A 21,136-nucleotide genomic window follows, 5' to 3' on the forward strand; every position below is an offset into this window, starting at 1 on the left:
AAAATATATAATATATAATATAAAAATATATATAATATATAATATATAATATATAATATAAAAATATGTATAATATATAATATATAATATATAATATAAAAATATATATAATATATAATATATAAGATATATAAAAATATATATTATATATAAGATATAAGATGTAATATCAAAATATATATTATATATAATATATAACATATAATATAAAAATATATATTATATATAATATATAAGATGTAATATAAAAATATATATAATATATAATATAAAATATATATAATATATAATATATAATATAAAAATATATATTATATATAATATATAATATAAAAATATATATTATATATAATATATAATATAAAAATATATATTATATATTATATATTATATAAAAATATATATTATATATTATATATAATATAAAAATATATATTATATGTAATATATAATATGAAAATATATATGTAATATATAATATGAAAATATATATTATATGTAATATATAATATAAAAATATATATTATATATTATATATTATATAATATAATATTTATTATATATAAATAATATATAATATATATAATATGTAATATTATATTATATTATATTATATTATATTATATTATATATAATATAATATAATATATAATATAATATAATATTATATATAATATATTATATAGTATAATATAATATAATATAATATATATAATATAATATAATATATGTAATATAATATTATATATTATATTATATTATTATATATATTATTAACATATATATTATATTATATTATCATATATATATTATATTATATTATAATTTATATATTTTATTTATATATATATAATATATAATATATATAATATATAATATATATAATATAATACATATATTATATAATATAATATATAATATATGTATTATATTATATATATTATATAATATAATATATAATATATTATATTATATAATATATAATATTAATATCATATAATATATAATATTTATATTATATGATATTAATATTATATATTATATATAATTATATATGATATAATATATAATAATATATCATATATAATTATATATGATATATTATATATATATATAAGTATAATGTTGGCTAGGTGCGGTGGTTCACACCTGTAATCCCCGCACTTTGAGAGGCTGAGGCAGGAAGATTGCTTGAGCCCAGGAATTCAAAACCAGTCCCGACAACATAGTGAGATCCTATGTCTATAAAAATATGAAAAAAATTTAAATAAAAAAGGAAATGCTAATTATACTGTGATTTATAATAACAAATACTTAAAAATAAACCAGACATGTCCCTTTAGAGGTTTCGTTAAATATCATGGCCTAGTTATTCAATGAAATACAATGTATTAGACACAAAACCCAAAATCAAATAAAAGCACATGATATTGGAAAATATTGAATGAGAAGATAATATGCTCATGTTATTAGTGGAGAAACTGCAGGTATAAAATTGCACATACTGAGTTAATCAATGCATACTTCTTCTTGTAGTGTGAGGTAGACTCTTGGCAAGATACGGTCACTTGATGAGGGAGGGAATATACCCTGACAAACCCCCTGAGATTACTGTCGTTCAAACCAGACTGCTGGTGACTACTTAGGGAGCACCAGCCTCTTTTCCTGGAGTGTGGGGTGGGCTTTGACAAGACAGGATCACTTAACAAGGGAGGCGATGTGCCCTGACACCAACTGATCACACCCACCCACCAAAACAGCCAGGGCATCCTCAACAGGAAGACTTTGCACCATCTTTCCTAGTTCTCTGTGCTGCCTCTATTCATTCCTACTTCAAAGTGGAAACAGTGTGGTGTGAGCCCTCATACCTGATTTATAGTTCTCCTTTACGCTAAACTGGCTAGATTACACACCCAGACAAGATTTTAGAGTATGATTTTTGTTTTTAGTTCAAATACAAGGCATCCTGGAATACAAAATATGTACCAGTAGGGTGGAGAGTATGGAAATTAGAACACCTACAACGCACATTCTGGCATTATGAAATAGCTATGTGGAGGCCATTATCCTAAGCAAACTAACACAGGAACAGAAAACCAAATACTGCATGTTCTCACTTGTAAGTGGGAGCTAAATACTGAATACATATGGACACAAAGACGGGAACAATAGATACTGGGGAGGGCTCGAGGAGACAGAGTGCGGGAAGGTGGACTGGAAGGCTACCTAGTGAGTACTATGCTCACTACCTTGGAGACGGGACCATGCGTACACCAAGCCCCCGTGACACACAATTTACACATGCAACAAACCTGCACATGTACTCCCTGAACCTAAAATAAAAATAGAAGAAAAAATAAAATAAAATAGCTACTATTAGCCCTGTTTGACAGGTAAGAAAACTCAGACTGAGAGAAATTAAATAACTTGCTCAAGAGATCCTATTCAGGATTCACCATTTCCTAAATGGTGAAACTGGGTTTTGAAGCTCGAGCCTCTCAGATCTTAAATTTAAGAGATGTGCTTTTTTTTTTTTTTTTTTTTTGAGATGGAGCCTTGCTCTGTTGCCCAGGCTGGAGTGCAGTGAAATGATCTTGAATCACTGCAACCTCCACCTCCTGTGTCCAAGCGATTCTTTTGCCTCAGCCTCCCAAGTAGCTGGGACTACAGGCTCGCCCCACTACACTGGGCCAGTTTTTGTATTTTTTGTGGAGACCAGGTTTCACCATGCTGTCCAGGCTGGTCTCAAACTCGTGACCTCAGGTGATCTGCCCCCCTTGGCCTCCCAAAATACTAGGATTACAGGTGTGAGCCACCATACCCAGTCAACAGATGTGCTTTTACCTGAAGGATACAGATATCACTACAAATTCAGATTGAAGCAATTCTTCCCATTTACCTTTCAACCCAAAGGGAGATACACCAAATTCCTAGTTTTTGAAACTATCGTCTACCCATAGACCCTACAACCCAGGCTGGTTTCTTCCACCTCTTCCTTATCTATGAGTAAATTGATAAAAATCAATGTTCTCATTTAGGTGTTTCCCTCCAGCCTTCTCAGAATTTTTCTCCCGTGTCTCCAAATATACTTTCACCTTATATTCCCAGGACTGTTCAATCTACATTCACTTTTATTCTGCATCCATCTTTACCTTCAAGAATCTGTCCCCGTTCTTGTTCTAGGTTCTTGTTATAGTTCTCCTTTACGCTAAACTGGCTAGATTACACACCCAGACAAGATTTTAGAGTACGATTTTTGTTTTTAGTTCAAATACAAGGCATCCTGGAATACAAAATATGTACCAGTAGGGTGGAGAGTATGGAAATTAGAACACCTACAACGCACATTCTGGCATTATGAAATAGCTATGTGGAGGCCATTATCCTAAGCAAACTAACACAGGAACAGAAAACCAAATACTGCATGTTCTCACTTGTAAGTGGGAGCTAAATACTGAATACATATGGACACAAAGACGGGAACAATAGATACTGGGGAGGGCTCGAGGAGACAGAGTGCGAGTCTGCCAGTTAACCTCCTGTAATCAACCTAAGCCCATGATTATATCCAAGCTATTTATTAAGTGTCCTTGCAGTGGCAGGAGAGAGAGAGAGAACATACCTATATGTGTGTGTGTGTGTGTGCATGTATGTATATATACATATATAAAAATATAGATATAAATAAATAATGTATATATATATATATAAATATATAATACAGTTGTGGAGGTTTGCTATTCAGTATACCTAGGCTCTGGGCAAGGCATTCAGGTGCCCTTGTCCATACTCATAAAATCTCAATCGTTGGATGTAGTAGTTTGCAAAACTTGCCTGGTAACAACATACATTTAAGGCCCTTGCAGGGGGATCCATCTAAGCTCTAAACTATCTGATTTTTAGAAAAATAACTTATATTTGTAGAAAAGTCAATGTAGTCAGCATTCATTGTAGTTCTTCCTTCAAAATGGAGATTTTAGGTTTTTACCTTCGTATTCTGTAAGTGATCTGTCCTGAGTCAGTAGCTAATACAGTTGTTTCTTGCAACAACAGCATAAAAATTAATAACTTACAATTTTCTACTGTTACCTTTAAATGCTAATAATTATATTCTTTTAAGTCTCTAGGTTTGTATAAAATTACTAAACTGTCATTTTGAATATTTTATTTCAAACTGTGATTATTCTATGTCTTAATCAGTTCTGGTTACCACAACAAAATACCATAGACTGGGAGAATTATAAACCACAGAAATTTATTTCCCACATTTCTGGAGGATGGAAGTCCAAGATCTAGGTGCTGATAGATACCGTGTCTGGTGAGGGACTGTTTTCTAGACAGCTATGTTTTTGCTGTAACCTCATGTGGCAGGAAGGCAAGAGATCTCTTCTGGGGTCCCTTATAAGGGCACTAATCCGCCTTCATGACTTATTTATGTCCCCAAAGCTCCAGCCCCTAATAACACCACCTTGGGGGTTATAATTTCAACATATGAATTTTAGGGAAACCCTAGCATTCTATTGAATAAATATTCAGACCATAGCATTCTATTGAATAAATATAGCAATTGTAACAATTCTTATCTTAGGAATGCTAGTAAGAAAATTGTATTTTATATACGTCTCAAAATGAATTATTGTATATGGAATCAGTAATAATGCAACAATTCCCATTAGAGCTCTTTTATTTTATTTTATTTTATTTTATTATTTTTGAGACTGAGTCCCACTGTCACCCAGGCTATCTTGGCTCACTGCAGCCTCCACCTCCCAGGTTCAAGCAATTTTTCTATGCCTCAACCTCCCAAGTAGCTGGTATTACAGGCATGCGCCACCACATTCGGCTAATTTTTGTATTTTTAGTAGAGATGGGGTTTCACTGTGTTGGCCAGGCTGGTCTCAAACTCCTGGCCTCCCGTGATCCACCTGCCTAGGCCTCCCAAAGTCCTGGGATTACAGGAGATCTATTTTAAAAACCTAATAAGATATCATCTTTTTGGACCAACAAAGGACTTGTGAGCAGACCTTGGAGTAGAATTGAGGAACTTCTGACTTCTAACATACACAACAAATACAATTTTTCAGTGCTAGAAAATATAAATCAAGTCATCTGTACTTCCCTCTGTTTGCTAACAGTTTCTTCCAGCCATGTACTGTCAGAAAGAACATTCTGTATTATAGGGTGTTTTTAAAATATTGTTTATGATCACTTTTGCTTGACTATGTGGATGGGACAAACTCAATAAAGAATGTTCATAATAACTGTTTTTTCCCGTAGCTTTCCTCCCTTTCCACCTATTACTGCAGACATCTGAAAGGGAGTAGCATCCTATTCTCTCTCACAATTTAGCTTTCTCTGTATGATCTTGCTTCTATTGCCATGGAATCATTACAACATCTCAATTTTGGTAGTTTAACCAGAGTGTACTACAGAATTAGATTGGTGAAAACAAACTAGAATAAAACAATTCCTTTCTCTCTCACTCAATCTGTCTGTCTCTCTCTCACTTGCTTTCACTCTTTCTCTTTCTGAGTCTCCTAAGTTTTGTTTAAAATTACTAAACTGTTATTTTGAATATTTTAATTCAAACTGTGATTATTCTGTGTCTTAATCAGTTCTGGTTACCACAACAAAATATCATAGACTGGGAGAATTATAAACAACAGAAATTTATTTCTCACAGTTCTGGAGGATGGCAGTCCAAGATCAAGGTGCTGATAGATATTGTGTCTATCAGAAACTAAGGTGGAAAAAATATTTTCCACCTTATTTTTGTGTTTGCTTAGATACATAATCATACAATTCAATCTTTCTCTAATGACTTTGTGCAAGTATCTTCAGAGCTTCCAGGGCATAGAAGTATAAATGTGAGCAAATATATCACCTTGACAGAAATTATTTACATTGATTTTATATTAGATAAAGAAATCAATTAAACACCTATATAGTGCAACAATTTCCAAATAGTTTCTTATAACTGATAAACATAAGGTACAACAGCATTTTAAAAAATCAGCAATAGCTTTCAGTCTTTCAGAACTTTCCTGCAATATTTCTAAAACTGTCAAACATCACTTCAAGACGAGCATCTCTCTAACCAAATAAAGGTTACGTTAGGTCTACAAGTGAGTTTTTAAGGTGCAGGCTACTTGGCTTTCAAACAGGGTCAACCCAGAACCAGAGTCCTATAGTCCCTATTGTAGCAGGAGTGGTGATTTGACTTTCAAAAATTTTGAATAAATAACTTTAGGGAGAATGGTAGATAAAATAGTTATTAACTCCATGCCTCCATCTTCCCATCAATAAATAAATTCTTGAGAATGATCACCATCTACATATTGCCTTTTCTCTATTGAATTAAAATAAATATTTCTTTAGAGTGATAAAAGAAAGCTTACATTTTTGTTGTTATTTTGCCACAGTAGCACCACAAGTGGCACAAATTATCTGGATGATTATTATTTTAAATCTAGTGGGTAAGGTGCCTCCACCATCATCAAATAACTAACAAAGCTAGAAACCAGAGATGGTCCTAAGTGAAATTAAGTAACCAAATTCTTTTAGGAAATACTTTAACCTTCCCTCCACTTTGTCCTCTTTCTAAATTCTTTTTGTTTAACTCATTTGTATTCTGCTTCATTTTCCTTTACAGTACTCTTCATAACTTGTTTTATTTTTATTTTTATTTTTTATTTTTTTTATTATTATTATACTTTAAGTTTTAGGGTATATCTGCACAATGTGCAGGTTAGTTACATATGTATTCATGTGCCTTGCTGGTGCGCTGCACCCATTAACTCGTCATTTAGCATTAGGTATATCTTCTAATGCTATCCCTCCCCCCTCCCCCCACCTCACAACAGTCCCCAGAATGTGATGTTCCCCTTCCTGTGTCCATGTGTTTTCATTGTTCAATTCCCATCTATGAGTGAGAACATGTGGTGTTTGGTTTTTTGTCCTTGCGATAGTTTACTAAGAATGATGATTTCCAATTTCATCCATGTCCCTACAAAGGACATGAACTCATCATTTTTTATGGCTGCATAGTATTCCATGGTGTATATATGCCACATTTTCTTAATCCAGTCTATCATTGTTGGACATTTGGATTGGTTCCAAGTCTTTGCTATTGTGAATAGTGCCGCAATAAACATACGTGTGCATGTGTCTTTATAGCAGCATGATTTATAGTCCTTTGGGTATATATCCAGTAATGGGATGGCTGGGTCAAATGGTATTTCTAGTTCTAGATCCCTGAGGAATTGCCACACTGACTTCCACAATGGTTGAACTAGTTTACAGTCCCACCAACAGTGTATAAGTGTTCCTATTTCTCCACATCCTCTCCAGCACCTGTTGTTTCCTGACTTTTTAATGATTGCCATTCTAACTGGTGTGAGATGGTAGCTCGTTGTGGTTTTGATTTGCATTTCTCTGATGGCCAGTGATGATGAGCATTTTTTCATGTGTCTTTTGGCTGCATAAATGTCTTCTTTTGAGAAGTGTCTGTTCATATCCTTTGCCCGCTTTTTGATGGGGCTGTTTGTTTTTTTCTTGTAAATTTGTTGGAGTTCATTGTAGATTCTGGATATTAGCCCTTTGTCAGATGAGTAGGTTGCGAAAATTTTCTCCCATTTTGTAGGTTGCCTGTTCACTCTGATGGTAGTTTCTTTTGCTGTGCAGAAGCTCTGTAGTTTAATTAGATCCCATTTGTCAATTTTGGCTTTTGTTGCCATTGCTTTTGGTGTTTTAGACATGAAGTCCATGCCCATGCCTATGTCCTGAACGGTAATGCCTAAGTTTTCTTCTAGGGTTTTTATAGTTTTAGGTCTAACGTTTAAGTCTTTAATCCATCTTGAATTAATTTTTGTATAAGATGTAAGGAAGGGATCCAGTTTCAGCTTTCTACATATGGCTAGCCAGTTTTCCCAGCACCATTTATTAAATAGGGAATCCTTTCCCCTTTGCTTGTTTTTCTCAGGTTTGTCAAAGATCAGATAGTTGTAGATATGCAGCGTTGTTTCTGAGGGCTCTGTTCTGTTCCATTGATCTATATCTCTGTTTTGGTACCAGTACCATGCTGTTTTGGTTACTGTAGCCTTGTAGTATAGTTTGAAGTCAGGCAGCGTGATGCCTCCAGCTTTGTTCTTTTGGCTTAGGATTGACTTGGTGATGTGGGCTCTTTTCTGGTTCCATATGAACTTTAAAGTAGTTTTTTCCAATTCTGTGAAGAAAGTCATTGGTAGCTTGATGGGGATGGCATTGAATCTATAAATTACCTTGGGCAGTATGGTCATTTTCACGATATTGATTCTTCCTACCCATGAGCATGGAATGTTCTTCCATTTGTTTGTATCCTCTTTTATTTCATTGAGCAGTGGTTTGTAGTTCTCCTTGAAGAGGTCCTTCACATCCCTTGTAAGTTGGATTCCTAAGTATTTTATTCTCTTTGAAGCAATTGTGAATGGGAGTTCACTCATGATTTGGCTCTCTGTTTGTCTGTTATTGGTGTATAAGAATGCTTGTGATTTTTGTACATTGATTTTGTATCCTGAGACTTTGCTGAAGTTGCTTATCAGCTTAAGGAGATTTTGGGCTGAGACAATGGGGTTTTCTAGATATACAATCATGTCATCTGCAAACAGGGACCATTTGACTTCCTCTTTTCCTGATTGAATACCCTTTATTTCCTTCTCCTGCCTAACTGCCCTGGCCGGAACTTCCAACACTATGTTGAATAGGAGTGGTGAGAGAGGGCATCCCTGTCTTGTGCCAGTTTTCAAAGGGAATGCTTCCAGTTTTTGCCCATTCATTATGATATTGGCTGTGGGTTTGTCATAGATAGCTCTTATTATTTTGAGATATGTCCCATCAATTCCTAATTTCTTGAGAGTTTTTAGCATGAAGCGTTGTTGAATTTTGTCAAAGGCCTTTTCTGCATCTATTGAGATAATCATGTGGTTTTTGTCTTTGGTTCTGTTTATATGCTGGATTACATTTATTGATTTGCGTATATTGAACCAGCCTTGCATCCCACGGATGAAGCCCACTTGATCATGGTGGATAAGCTTTTTGATGTGCTGCTGGATTCTGTTTGCCAGTATTTTATTGAGGATTTTTGCATCAATGTTCATCAAGGATACTGGTCTAAAATTCTCTTTTTTGGTTGTGTCTCTGCCAGGCTTTGGTATCAGGATGATGCTGGCCTCATAAAATGAGTTAGGGAGGATTCCCTCTTTTTCTATTGATTGGAATAGTTTCAGAAGGAATGGTACCAGTTCCTCCTTGTACCTCTGGTAGAATTCGGCTGTGAATCCATCTGGTCCTGGACTCTTTTTGGTTGGTAAGCTATTGATTATTGCCACAATTTCAGAGCCTGTTATTGGTCTATTCAGAGATTCAACTTCTTCCTGGTTTAGTCTTGGGAGAGTGTGTGTGTCGAGGAATTTATCCATTTCTTCTAGATTTTCTAGTTTATTTGCGTAGAGGTGTTTGTAGTATTCTCTGATGGTAGTTGTATTTCTGTGGGATCAGTGGTGATATCCCCTTTATCATTTTTAATTGCGTCTATTTGATTCTTCTCTCTTTTTTTCTTTATTAGTCTTGCTAGCGGTCTATCAATTTTGTTGATCCTTTCAAAAAACCAGCTCCTGGATTCTTATTCCCCAACTCCCACCTCAAAGGAACTATTGACCTCTTCAGCCATGTGACTTGTCAGGTTTTCTGATTGTAACTGCTCATCAGAGCCACTAAATCCTCCCTACTAGGATTTTCCTTTTTCCCATCATTTCTACCTTCTTTATTGTAGACCCTCTGTTTTCTGATGAAATAACAAGCTAATGAGTTGTCCCTTTAAAATGTAAGCCAGATCTTGGCACTATACTACTTAAATTCTATAGTTTTAAGTACCTATAGTGGCTTTCATCTCACTTAGAGAAATAGCCAAAGTCCTTGAAGGCTCTACACAGTCTAGCCCTGAAGCCCCGTCTGACCTTATAACCCACTGTGTCTCTCTTGGGCTTTGGCACACACCATTCCTTTGTCCTAGACTGCTTTTCCCTAAGAAGCCCAAATTGTTGGTTCCCTCACCTCCTCCATGTTATTACCTCTCGGTGGAATGACATTAGTTCACTGATCAACTAAAAATGAAATGTTCTTGCTCAGTCAACCCTATAGTCACCATATTACTTAATGGCTTATTTTTCTCAATAGTATTTATCTCCATACGATGTTTATATATTTAATTTATTTTTTCTTATTATTATTTGTCTACTCCTTTCCCTAATAATACCCAGTAAGTAAGCACTATTACAGTAAAACAAAAAAAAAAGAAAAGAAAAAAAGAACAAAACAAAACTTGTTGTCGATGTTGCTTCTTTGTCACTCCCCAGCATCTAAAATAGTCATTGGAACGTAATAAAAGCTCAGTAGATGTTTACTGAATAATGAATGGCCCTTAAACAAATGACAGACAAATAGATCTCTTTTCTATAGAACAGCATAAATGACCAAAGGATGATACTCAAATTCCCTAAAAAAAAAAAAAAAAAGGAGTCACTGGTGCTCAGCGTAGAGGCCAACAGAATATGATGATACGATAAGGTAGAGGTAAGTCTGTTAGAAGCCAAAGCCATCTATAAGCTGGGGATATGAGGAAGCAGAAAATAAAGAAACAGAGGAAGCCGGTCAACAGAAAGACCTGGAATAAATATGCCCCAAGGAATTTTAGCATCAAAATCAAGGGTGAGCATGATGTCCATGAGTGGCACAAGGAGGGTGGTCAGTCCCTAGTTTGCTACTTTATTTAAAAAAAAAAAGTCACTTCAGTTAGACTTGATTCTTACTACCAGAAAGTTATAGATAGGACCACCATGCTGGTATTTGATGGCTTAAGATGTCACCTCTCCTTGATATCATATGTTGTGCAGGTGTCTTTTGTAAAATAAATTTGTTCCCCAAACTGATGCATCTCTAGTCAAGAGGGTTTCAGATAGTGTGTTGAGCTGAAGGGGAAGAGACTGTTTTGATTCCCTAGTCTGTTAACCCTTCAAAGTTGTCTATCCAAACCAATCTTGGGCTATCTTGTAGAGCCAGTTCAAGTTGGGATTTAAATTACAGTGCAGTCTAAAAATTGCTCCTTTGACTTTGTAAACAAAATTAATAAGAGAAAGAAAAATGCAGAATCTGAATATGACTGGAGCATTGGCCAGAGTTAGAGGAGATTAAATAAGGAAAGCATAGAGCAAAATGACCTGGACCCAATTAACAGCTTCACCCTTTGGCCTGAGCATGCTTTCTCTGGCTCTCCACAGGTCACACTTCTTACTACCTACTGTCTCCTTGAATAAGAGGTCATTTACTATTGTACTTATGCTTTCATTTTCTTTCAGGTGAAATATTTCTTGGTATCCTTGTTGCAAATAACTGTAGGCAAAAGAGAAGACTAAGATGACTATGGTTCTGTTACATATGACCCAACTTACTTATCGAGGTTACCTACCAGTGCAGGAATTTTTGTTTGCAACCCATGCTCACCTTCACTGTTTCTCTACATAGCTATGAAGAAATTACTACTCTCAGGTTTAGTGATTCATCTAAATTGACGTAAACAAATTTTAAGAAATGTATCAGGCTACATATGACTGGCTTTCACTGACCATGTTAATACAGAGAGTGAAGAGATTTAAATTAATATTTTATTCAACAAAAGATTTAAGGACTCTGGTTTACCATGTATAAAATCTATTCAGCCAACCTCCTTGACATAGGACTCAAGTATTCCCTGTAGCTCTGCTAAATTGACTGGAAACATGATAAGGCATCTAAATTCTGCAGGTATCGCCATTTCTAGCAACCAGTTTGATTTTTGATGGACAAAGAGCCCCAGGAAAATAGATGCCTTTTTACCTGAGAAAAAAGAAATCCCAAGCAAGATAGACATACTCTAATCAGTATGCTCTGGATATGACAGCATGCAAGTGAGTGATCTATTTTGTTCTGAACTCTGGCTCTGTCAGTGACAACACAGGATTTACTAGAACAAATCAAATAAGTGTATTTGACTCCCATTTTGACATTTCAAAACAGTAAGCCATATCTCCTTATGCAGCAAATATATTCATATTTTTAATTTTTACTTTTTCTTATAAGACACTGTTGTCAGAATGAGAAGGAAAATAACTACTTAGGGTAGAATAGTTTTCAATGCTTTCCAACATTATGGGAAAAATAATTTCTGCATGGATATGATAATGTGGTTCAAAAATTTACAGCCCCCACAAATGACTTTGAGACTTTGACTATGCAATCAGCAGCCAAATATTTCAATGCTTCATTGCTCCTGTTCCTGTTACAGGTACATGTGACAGCATCGCAGCTATGAGTGGAATTTTAAAGGGGAAGTTTGAAGAAGTCAACGGCTCCTCACCCTGCTCTTCAGTGCAGAAATCAGATGATGAAGTTTTCAGCTGTGACAGTACTGAGAGTGTTGATAGTGTCAGTCGTTCAGTTTTAATGATTTTACCAGTGAGTATCTAAAGCTCTATTTCAGTTGTGCTCTAAATTGTGTTGCATGGGCCATTCTTGGGGGCTTTAGCTTAATTCACTGGCTTGTATCTGCTCTTAAATTCTTCCTCATATCAAAATATTTGTAAAACATGACATAATTTTGGTTAATTAAACTTCAGCAGTATACTTCTTCTCATTTCTATGAAGTGAGTATATAGGAGGCAGAAATGAGTCCAATTGGAGGTAAGCAGACAGCAACTGGAAATAATTTAATGAGTGTCTTCAGCTTGCTGAAATAAATCTGTCTTTTGAAATCTAATCAGTTAAGCCATTTTGAATGTCTATAGATTGGTCAATGAGTTACAGAATATTTACAGTGCTGAGTGTAACACATTTACTTCCTAGATGAGAAAATGATGTTTATTTTTTAAAAGATTGCTTATATGAAATCAAGGCCTTGAAAGCCTTGACATCCTATAGTTGTTTGGACACAGGTAAAACTCAGACTCAAGGCCAAGTTCATGCTCTTGAGTAAGCGCAGCTTTCTTCATGTATATACTTCTCCCAAGCAGTTCATGTGAATAATACCATCTAGCTTAGTATGATATGTTCTAACTTAAAAGTCTACCTATTTTCAAACGGCAGTCCTTGTAACAGATGCACATATGAAGGTTGTGAAATAAGTGATCCTTTTCCAACAGCTCTGTGCTCATTCAACCTCAATTATTAAGGGAAAAGGAATCTCAAAATTATATTTTAGAAGAGTTAACAAGCAAAGCAAAACTAAATGAAGTGAAAGCCCCTTACCTTCACCCACTCCTCATGAGATGATAGGTGTAAACTTCCTTTTAACGTTGTATTCTACGAGTAAAGGTAAAAATTATTCAACATAAAAGAGTATCATTCAAGAGAGGCTATTTTCACAATAGTTTTTTTCTAGCATTATTTTTCTGGGGTATTTGTATTTGGGGAGTTTAAACTCACCAAAACAGCCTTAATGGGTGTAGCAAGCCAACATGAAACATGTATACCTATGTAACAAATCTGCACGTTGTACACATGTACCCCAGAACTTAAGTATAATTTTTAAAAAATTACACTAAAATTCATCCAGTGTAGTTCTGTGATCCGAGATCCTATTTTTAATCCTCCTCCCTCTCCCCCAGGATTCAAAATTTTATTTGGTATTCATAATTCTCCATCATTGTTAGAATAATTTTGAATAAAAATGTTTATCTCTTGACTGCAGTAGGACCTATTTTATTTGAAACTTTTAGAAAGTATTAAAAAAGTGAGGAGGAGATAAAAACATTTGGGAGAAGGGAAAATACAAGAGCTGTTCTCAGGATATGATTCTCCAGTTATGTAGAAAAGTTATGGCCAGAGAGTAGAATTTCAGAAGATAGGTTTTGTTTGGGATTTATCTAAAGCCTTTTCACACCTCGCTCCAAGTGACTGTAACCTTGTGGATGGCACTGATACTGCCTTTCCTACTGAGCCGTTACCTAAAATGCCTAGAAGAGTACTGAGCACTGGAAGATGCTGCAGTTTTTTACTGAGTGAATAAATTATTTTCTGACAAATCTTAAAAGCTGGAGAGAATGAGTCTACTGGATATTCTTACCCTTAGACAAGCAATAGTACATATTTACATTCAAGACCCTTAGGAGCACTCTATTCATACCCTATTCTCCCTGTGTACTTGGGAGAGCTCTTCTTTTTCAAATCCTAGAGCACTGCAGGAGCTACCTACTATTTCTCAATCTTTTTTTTTCCTTTAGCCACTTCTAAAAATCATCATCAGTTTAAAACCCTGTATCTTTGAGATGCTTCCTCATCTAGCAGTGCAGTGCAGTGTTTTCCACACCCCTGTGATTTTTTTTTTTTTTAAATCGCCAGCATGCTTACAACCTCCTAGATGTCTATGACTTTCCTAAAGTTACAAATTGGTTCTCTCCTGGAAAAATCAATTGCAGGACTTCTCTATGCAAGACATTTATTGATTTCTATAGCTTGTAAGTTCACAAAGTACCTACAATGTTCATTTAAACACCATCAAGCCTTACAATTACGGCTCAAGATGCTTTCCAGATGAAAGTGATGTTCTGGTGGTTTAGGGAGGTTTGAAAAATTATAGGTCAGGCAGTTGTTCTGAGCACCTGAACAGTTCCCTGGAAGGTTAACAGTATAGTGGAGAGTGGTTTTATTTTTTAATAACTATTTTGACGTGTGGTTTTAACTGCTCCACTCCACTACCATTACTCTAGTCTAGAAAGGAGAAAACACATACATATCCACTGTGGTCAGAGGAGGATACTTAGGCTATTAAAGAAGGCAGCTGCAAAGTTTGATGAGATTCCCCCCCCCCCCACCCGTAGTGTTGTTGATGTACTTTTGTTTGTGAATTTTCAAGGGTTTTGAAGGAAACATTTGTTGATACTCCTCTGGAAGGGAATGGTGATATGCATCATTGAACAACTTGTAATTGAGTGTGTAATCAGAACCATGACTTGAGATAAACAGTGGGGAGGAAGGATAAAGAATAAATGGCAATATGACCTACGGGGGACTATCTATCACTGTGGGTTACTCTTAGCCTGATCACAAACACAAAACTTTATTAATTATTTTATAAAGTTGGGAAAATTGAAGAAGAAAACCCATGTTAGTGTTTTTAAGATTGAATGCTCTCTATATAACAGACAAAAACTAACAGTAAAGAGTCAAACCTCATTTTGAATTCAAAGACTACGAGAACTAGTAGGACCTTTGAGAGTGTCTAGGCTGACTCCCTTATTTTGCAGATGTGGAGACTAAGGTCTAGGAAGAGTAATTTGACAAGAATCAAAATGTGAGCTGGTGGCAGAGGACTTTAATGTAGATCCCTAGAGTCTACCTCTCTACCAGACCACATGGCTCTCTGATGGTTCAGTTACAAGCCTGGCTACTAAGTAGTGGGACACAAATCAAGTGAAAGACATGGCTGTATCTTAGATGCTAGCATCTCTTATAAATAGAATGAATCTATCTTTTGGTAAATGTAACTGGCTTCTCATTTCTTATTGCCTTTTTTTGGCTTTAGGGCAGTGCTAGTGATGAGTTTATGGGCAAATTCAATGAGCTAAATGACATAGTGGGCAGAGAATTCAATCTGAGTGTGAAAGAACATTTTACTTCCCCTTTCTGTAACTAAGTGACAGGGCAGATTGTTGAGACTTTCCTTGTATGTCACTGACATTGATGGAAATATCTTACAGCAAACATGTTGTTTTACATTTACATGAAGGAAATCGGTTTGTCTTGGTGACATAATGCTGCTTGTGATAACGTGAAAATGTTACAATGAAAAGTAGGTGAGATGAAGTATGCAGTGTGAATCTTTAACAGCAGCTAACAAATCAAGGGTTAGTTCATTTACTTTAAAGGTAAAACCTTTGTATATTCCACTTTTGCCAGATGGATGAATGGATATCCTGGACTCCCTGAAAAAAAGATAATATCTTTCTATCTCTTGAACTCCAGGACCTTGCATTACTTGTTCAATAATTCAAGAATTCAGAAACCCACTTACCCTGCATTTCAATTTGACTCACTTAGTCACAGCTTCTGACTGAATGGAGTAATTATATTCAACTTTACTGGCTTGGGATAGAGTTGGATTTTATATTTGCTTGTTTGTTTTAATTCCCAACAAACTTCATTTAAATTTGGCTTTAAACTCAAAAGCACAATTGGACCAAATTTCAAATAAAATTTTATTTATCTATAACAATGAATCTAGAAAAACAACAATCACAGTGGTTTTAACTCTCAAGTAGCTGTCATGAAAAACTAAATATAAAGTTAGTCCTGGTGATGTTAATGGTACTATCGCTCACATCATTTGAAGGATATGGGTTTATTAGCATGAGATCCAAAATACATCATAGAAAACCGCCAAATTTCCCACATCTATTATTTACTCAGGATGTTCATAGATGGAATTGATACTGTAGCTACATTTCATAAAGAGCACAAGAATTAAAGTTGCTATTAAATATTAAAGATACCATCTTCACATTAGTGATCAAAACATTTTCATCTGACAGTGTAATTTATTTACAAATAAATCTTAGAGTGTTTGTATTTTATGAACCTCTTGTTAGAGAATCACATCCTTACTTCGGGTCCATCTAGGAGTGGTCACAGGCAATAAATAAATGATTGCCCAACTGTAAAATATCATGGCTTGAAAAATGAATCCAAACAAATTTAGGTGATTAAAATTCTACTAACCATCTTCAGAGTACCATCATCTTCTAGCTTTGGTTTGAATACCAGAGATTGACTTGCTTTATACTTGCTGTTTATGATGGTGATGATGAAATCAGCGCCTGAAGCAAATGTCCTTGTGTTTCTCAAAAGATTTTGAAATTCACTTTGCAGATCAGGCAGTCTGATGCTTTCTGACAGCTTGGGGGAAGAGTATTTGTGTGCAAGTGAATGCAGGAAGGAATTAAACATGGTCCTGCTTAAAAGAAAAAAAAGAGAGAGAGAGAGTTGGTGCGATTTCTAAATAGGCTGCAATAATATTTAATCCTTTCACTCTGGGAAGTGCATGTTTGTATATAAAAAGAAATCCTTCTTTCTTGTTTGAGGAATCTGTAAATACGCTGGGAATGTTTTAGGGCCACAGAATTATTGTACCGTATGTTTTACATGTTCGGCTACGGTGATCTTGCAGGAACTAGAATAGTTAAGTAAGTCTCAAAAATACTGAATTCCATTAAGAACTGGACTAAGGTTAAAAGCATAGTTTTTAAATGTAAGGAAGAAAGAGCAATCAGAATAAATATAACAAAACCAAAAAGATAACTTGCTTTTCAACCAAAAACCAGCACGTAAAAACTTGGAAAAACATCTTTTTAATGACATTTAATTTTCAGATAGAAAACTATTTGCAGTGAGTTAAAATTACAATGGACTCTCAGTTTGTTGCATTTGCCTTTGTCTCACAAATATTATAATAAGGGAGTAGTAGTAAAGACTGAGTTATATAATTTACAGTTCTAGACATTTGAATAAAATTTTATGAAACTTGATTTATATAGTGAACTCTTAAGTCTCTTTACAATCCTTAATGTACAACTGCAACAGTCTTAGCATCACCAAAAAAAAAAAACAGGAAAGATAACACCAAAAACTCAAACTCAATTAAAACAATTTTCAAAAGCAACATGCAAGCTGGTAAAGAGTGCTAGATAGAGTGCTAAAAGCACTAGATATTTCCATGGTGAGACCCAGTCTGTGGTGGGTCCCATTAATTGTGTCATGTAGATATGCAAAATACGTAAACTGTTACATATTTTTATGCCATTGGATTATAATGTTGGTGGAAATAGCATGTGAGATGGAAAATGCACATATTTTACTTACAAATCGTATAAATAATATATACATATGTATATATGTATATGTATACACACATATATGTATATGTGTATATGTATATGTGTATATATATGTATACATATATATATACACACACACACACACACACACATATATATATTTTGAGACAGAGTCTCACTCCGTCATTCAGGCTGGAGTGCAGTGGCACAATCTTGCATTCTTGGCTCACTGCAACCTCCACCTGCCGGGCTCAAGTGATTCTCCTGCCTCAGCCTTCTGAGTAGCTGGGATTACAGGCATGTGCCACTATGCCTGGCTAATTTTTGTATTTTTTGTGTAGACGGGGTTTCACTATGTTAGCCAGGCTGGTCTTGAACTCCTGACCTCAGGTAATCCTCCCACCTAGGCCTCTCAAAGTGCTAGGATTACAGGCGTGAGCCACTGTGCCTGGCCGTTATTTATATTTGATCTTGAAATTTGTTCTAATGCCTACAACTCCCACATTTTTGAAAATGTATACACTTTAAATTTATCAGAGCCTAGGGTATTTAATTCCATCTTTGAGAACCTTGGTTTGGAAGAAATCATGGAAATTAATATTATATATAATTTTTCCAACATAGCCTGTCCTATTTTATGATTTCCTCCAAAGATGCTGTCCATTATCTTCTTGCTCTGTCAGATCCGACTTTCTACTGTTTGCTGTTTCTATGACAACCATCATTTTGGCTTGGAGAGATTAGTACATATTCCAGATATATATACATTTATAGATATATATTTCAAGAACTCTTTACTTGCCAAAAGGATTGATGATTAGGCTTCCCATTATAGTGGTCATTAATCAGTTATAATGAAATGCTACGCTAAGATCATGGTTACATAAGACAGATGTCATACTTTTGGCTTAGATTTTTATAAATAGGCATAAAGCTAGAGAGGCTGCAAAAGGAAACCTAGGGAGTTAAGTTAACTAAGTAATTCATGAACATTAATAAGAAAAGTTATATGTTTTTAAAATGCCCTTCAAAGTCTGATAAACAAATGTTTCTTTGAAAAATAAAAGAATGGAGTCCAAAAAGGATAAACACAGCCTACATTAACATTATCATTTTCAACAGAGTAGCTCTTCTGTAGTAGCTTTGTAGTGAGAGTATGGAAATGGTTGAAATTTGTAATTACAATTATTTTAAGCTCCTTGATGGCAGGACCTTTGTCCTATATTTCCCCCACATTGCTGAATGGGGTTAATCAGAATAGCGAGTGTTATTGAGCAGTTTATGATTTGGCAGGCATTGTGCTCAATGCTTTAAACAAATTATCTCATTTAATTCTCCTTACTTTAGTTGCTAAATATGTTTATTTTTGATTGGTATGTTCATGACTTTTTACTAAAAAAGATTCAATTGATGAAATATTTTCTTCATCTTAAGTATATCATGAGTCAACTGAAATAGGCCAATTGTAGAGCAATTATTAAGATTGTTAAATACAATTAGGGTCTCCTTCAACAGGTCGAGATTTATTGAAAAAAAGTTTTCATATCAGATGTTCATGAAGATTCCAATTTACACGTACACTATTGCCAGTCTGAACTAGGTAACTTCCCAAACTCCTCATATAGTTTCATTAACCTTTCAATTTATTACTAAATCAGAATTCAGCGTTCTCATTTATTAGTAAATTAGAACATTGAAATATTTAGAACTGATGTATTTAACATTTCTTTCTTTAAAAAGCTGCAATGTAGAAAAAAGTTTTAGCTTTAAGGATGATTTTTGCAGTATTTTTTTTTTATGGTGAAAAAGTATACAGAACCTACATACTATGCAATTAGTTGAATAATCTTTGGAAAATCCACATAATTAATTATTATATAATCAACAAAAACAGCTGAATAAATGTATCTATTGACATAAAAATATATTCACATTTATAAAGAAGTTTGCAAAATTATATTAATTTCATCAATTTTTATAAAATCTTAAATATGTGGTATAATGAGATCCAGAAGGAAAAAGAAAAACACACATTTTCTATAGATGGTAATATTCAAAAAGTAGTAGAATTCTGGGTGTTTTTAAAAATCTATATATATTTTCACAATTTATTTTTATATACTTTATCCTAACTAGATCTATTTTGTTATTATAATAGTTTTCTAGAATTTTCCAGCAATATGATTATTGCTGTTTATGACTTACTTGTAGATTAATCTTAGAGCAAATCTCTAAAGGTGGAAATCATAATTAAAAGGGTGTTGTTTTTAATTGCCCTACAGAAAGCTTTACCAATGTATATGCCCACTTCTAATATGTGAGTGCATATTTCCTCAACACCTTACCAAACACCTTACCAAAACTGATTCGGTATTTTCTCTCTGTCTTCTGTCTGTCTGAATCTCTCTTTCTCTCTCCCCCCTGCCACCAGCTCTCTCTCTCTCTCTTCCCCTGTCTCTCTCTCTCTCTCTCTCACTGTGTATGTATAAATACATTCATATATGCTTACATTATAGACCCACACACATACATACATAGATTAATATGATTAGCGAAAACATATACCAATGTTTGCACTTGAATTTCTCTGAATTCTAGGAAGCTAATTATTTATGTATTTAATCATTTGCCTTGTGTATGTGTGTGTGTGTATGTGTGTGAATTGCGTATCCAGGTTTTTATTATGATGGTGATTTTCTTTTTCATTGTTTTATAATATTAAGGATTAGTTATTTGGTGTTTGCATACACAATATCTTTCCTATTTTGTCATTTTTCTTCTAACTCTATGTTTGCTAGTGAAATATATCTGTACTGTCAAATATATTATGAATTTAGCTTTAGGAACTGTTTAGGCAAACTTCTATTGCAAAGATCAATTGTACACAAATAATTGTTTCTAGGATTTTCATAAATTTCTATATGTATTTAAACCTTTAGTCCATTTGAAAATTTTATTGGCACATTGTGTGAAATTTAGAGATAATTTTCCTGTTTTCCTAAAATCATATATTGAATAATATATTATTTGTTATTTATTTGTAATTCTGTTCTTATGCTAAATTATCACATATAGTGTGATCATTGTTTATGGTTTTCTTTTTATTACATGCTCTGGTTATTTTAAAACCAACATTAGTGTTATATTATGGCTTTGTAGTAGATTTTATTATCTCAAATGAGAGTTCTCAATTTTACCTAACCCACCACTATTAACAGAAAAACAGTACACTACCATAC

General features: G+C 34.2%; 1 protein-coding gene across 2 annotated transcripts in view; it reads left to right on the top strand.

Moving 5' to 3' along the window:
* Positions 1 to 21,136, top strand: part of CSRNP3 (cysteine and serine rich nuclear protein 3) — a 217,423-nt gene that overhangs the window by 11,517 nt on the left and 184,770 nt on the right. Inside the window, exons 1-2 of one of the 2 annotated variants that reach the window (XM_054549425.2) lie at positions 9,322 to 9,343; positions 12,356 to 12,525. The gene's annotated coding sequence lies outside the window, so the exon portion shown is untranslated. Of the gene's footprint in view, positions 1 to 9,321; positions 9,344 to 12,355; positions 12,526 to 21,136 lie in introns of those variants that run through there. The other variant, XM_054549424.2, reaches the window with a different exon arrangement.

Source organism: Pongo abelii, chromosome 11 (assembly GCF_028885655.2).
Source record: "Pongo abelii isolate AG06213 chromosome 11, NHGRI_mPonAbe1-v2.0_pri, whole genome shotgun sequence".
NCBI classification, from domain to species: domain Eukaryota; kingdom Metazoa; phylum Chordata; class Mammalia; order Primates; family Hominidae; genus Pongo; species Pongo abelii.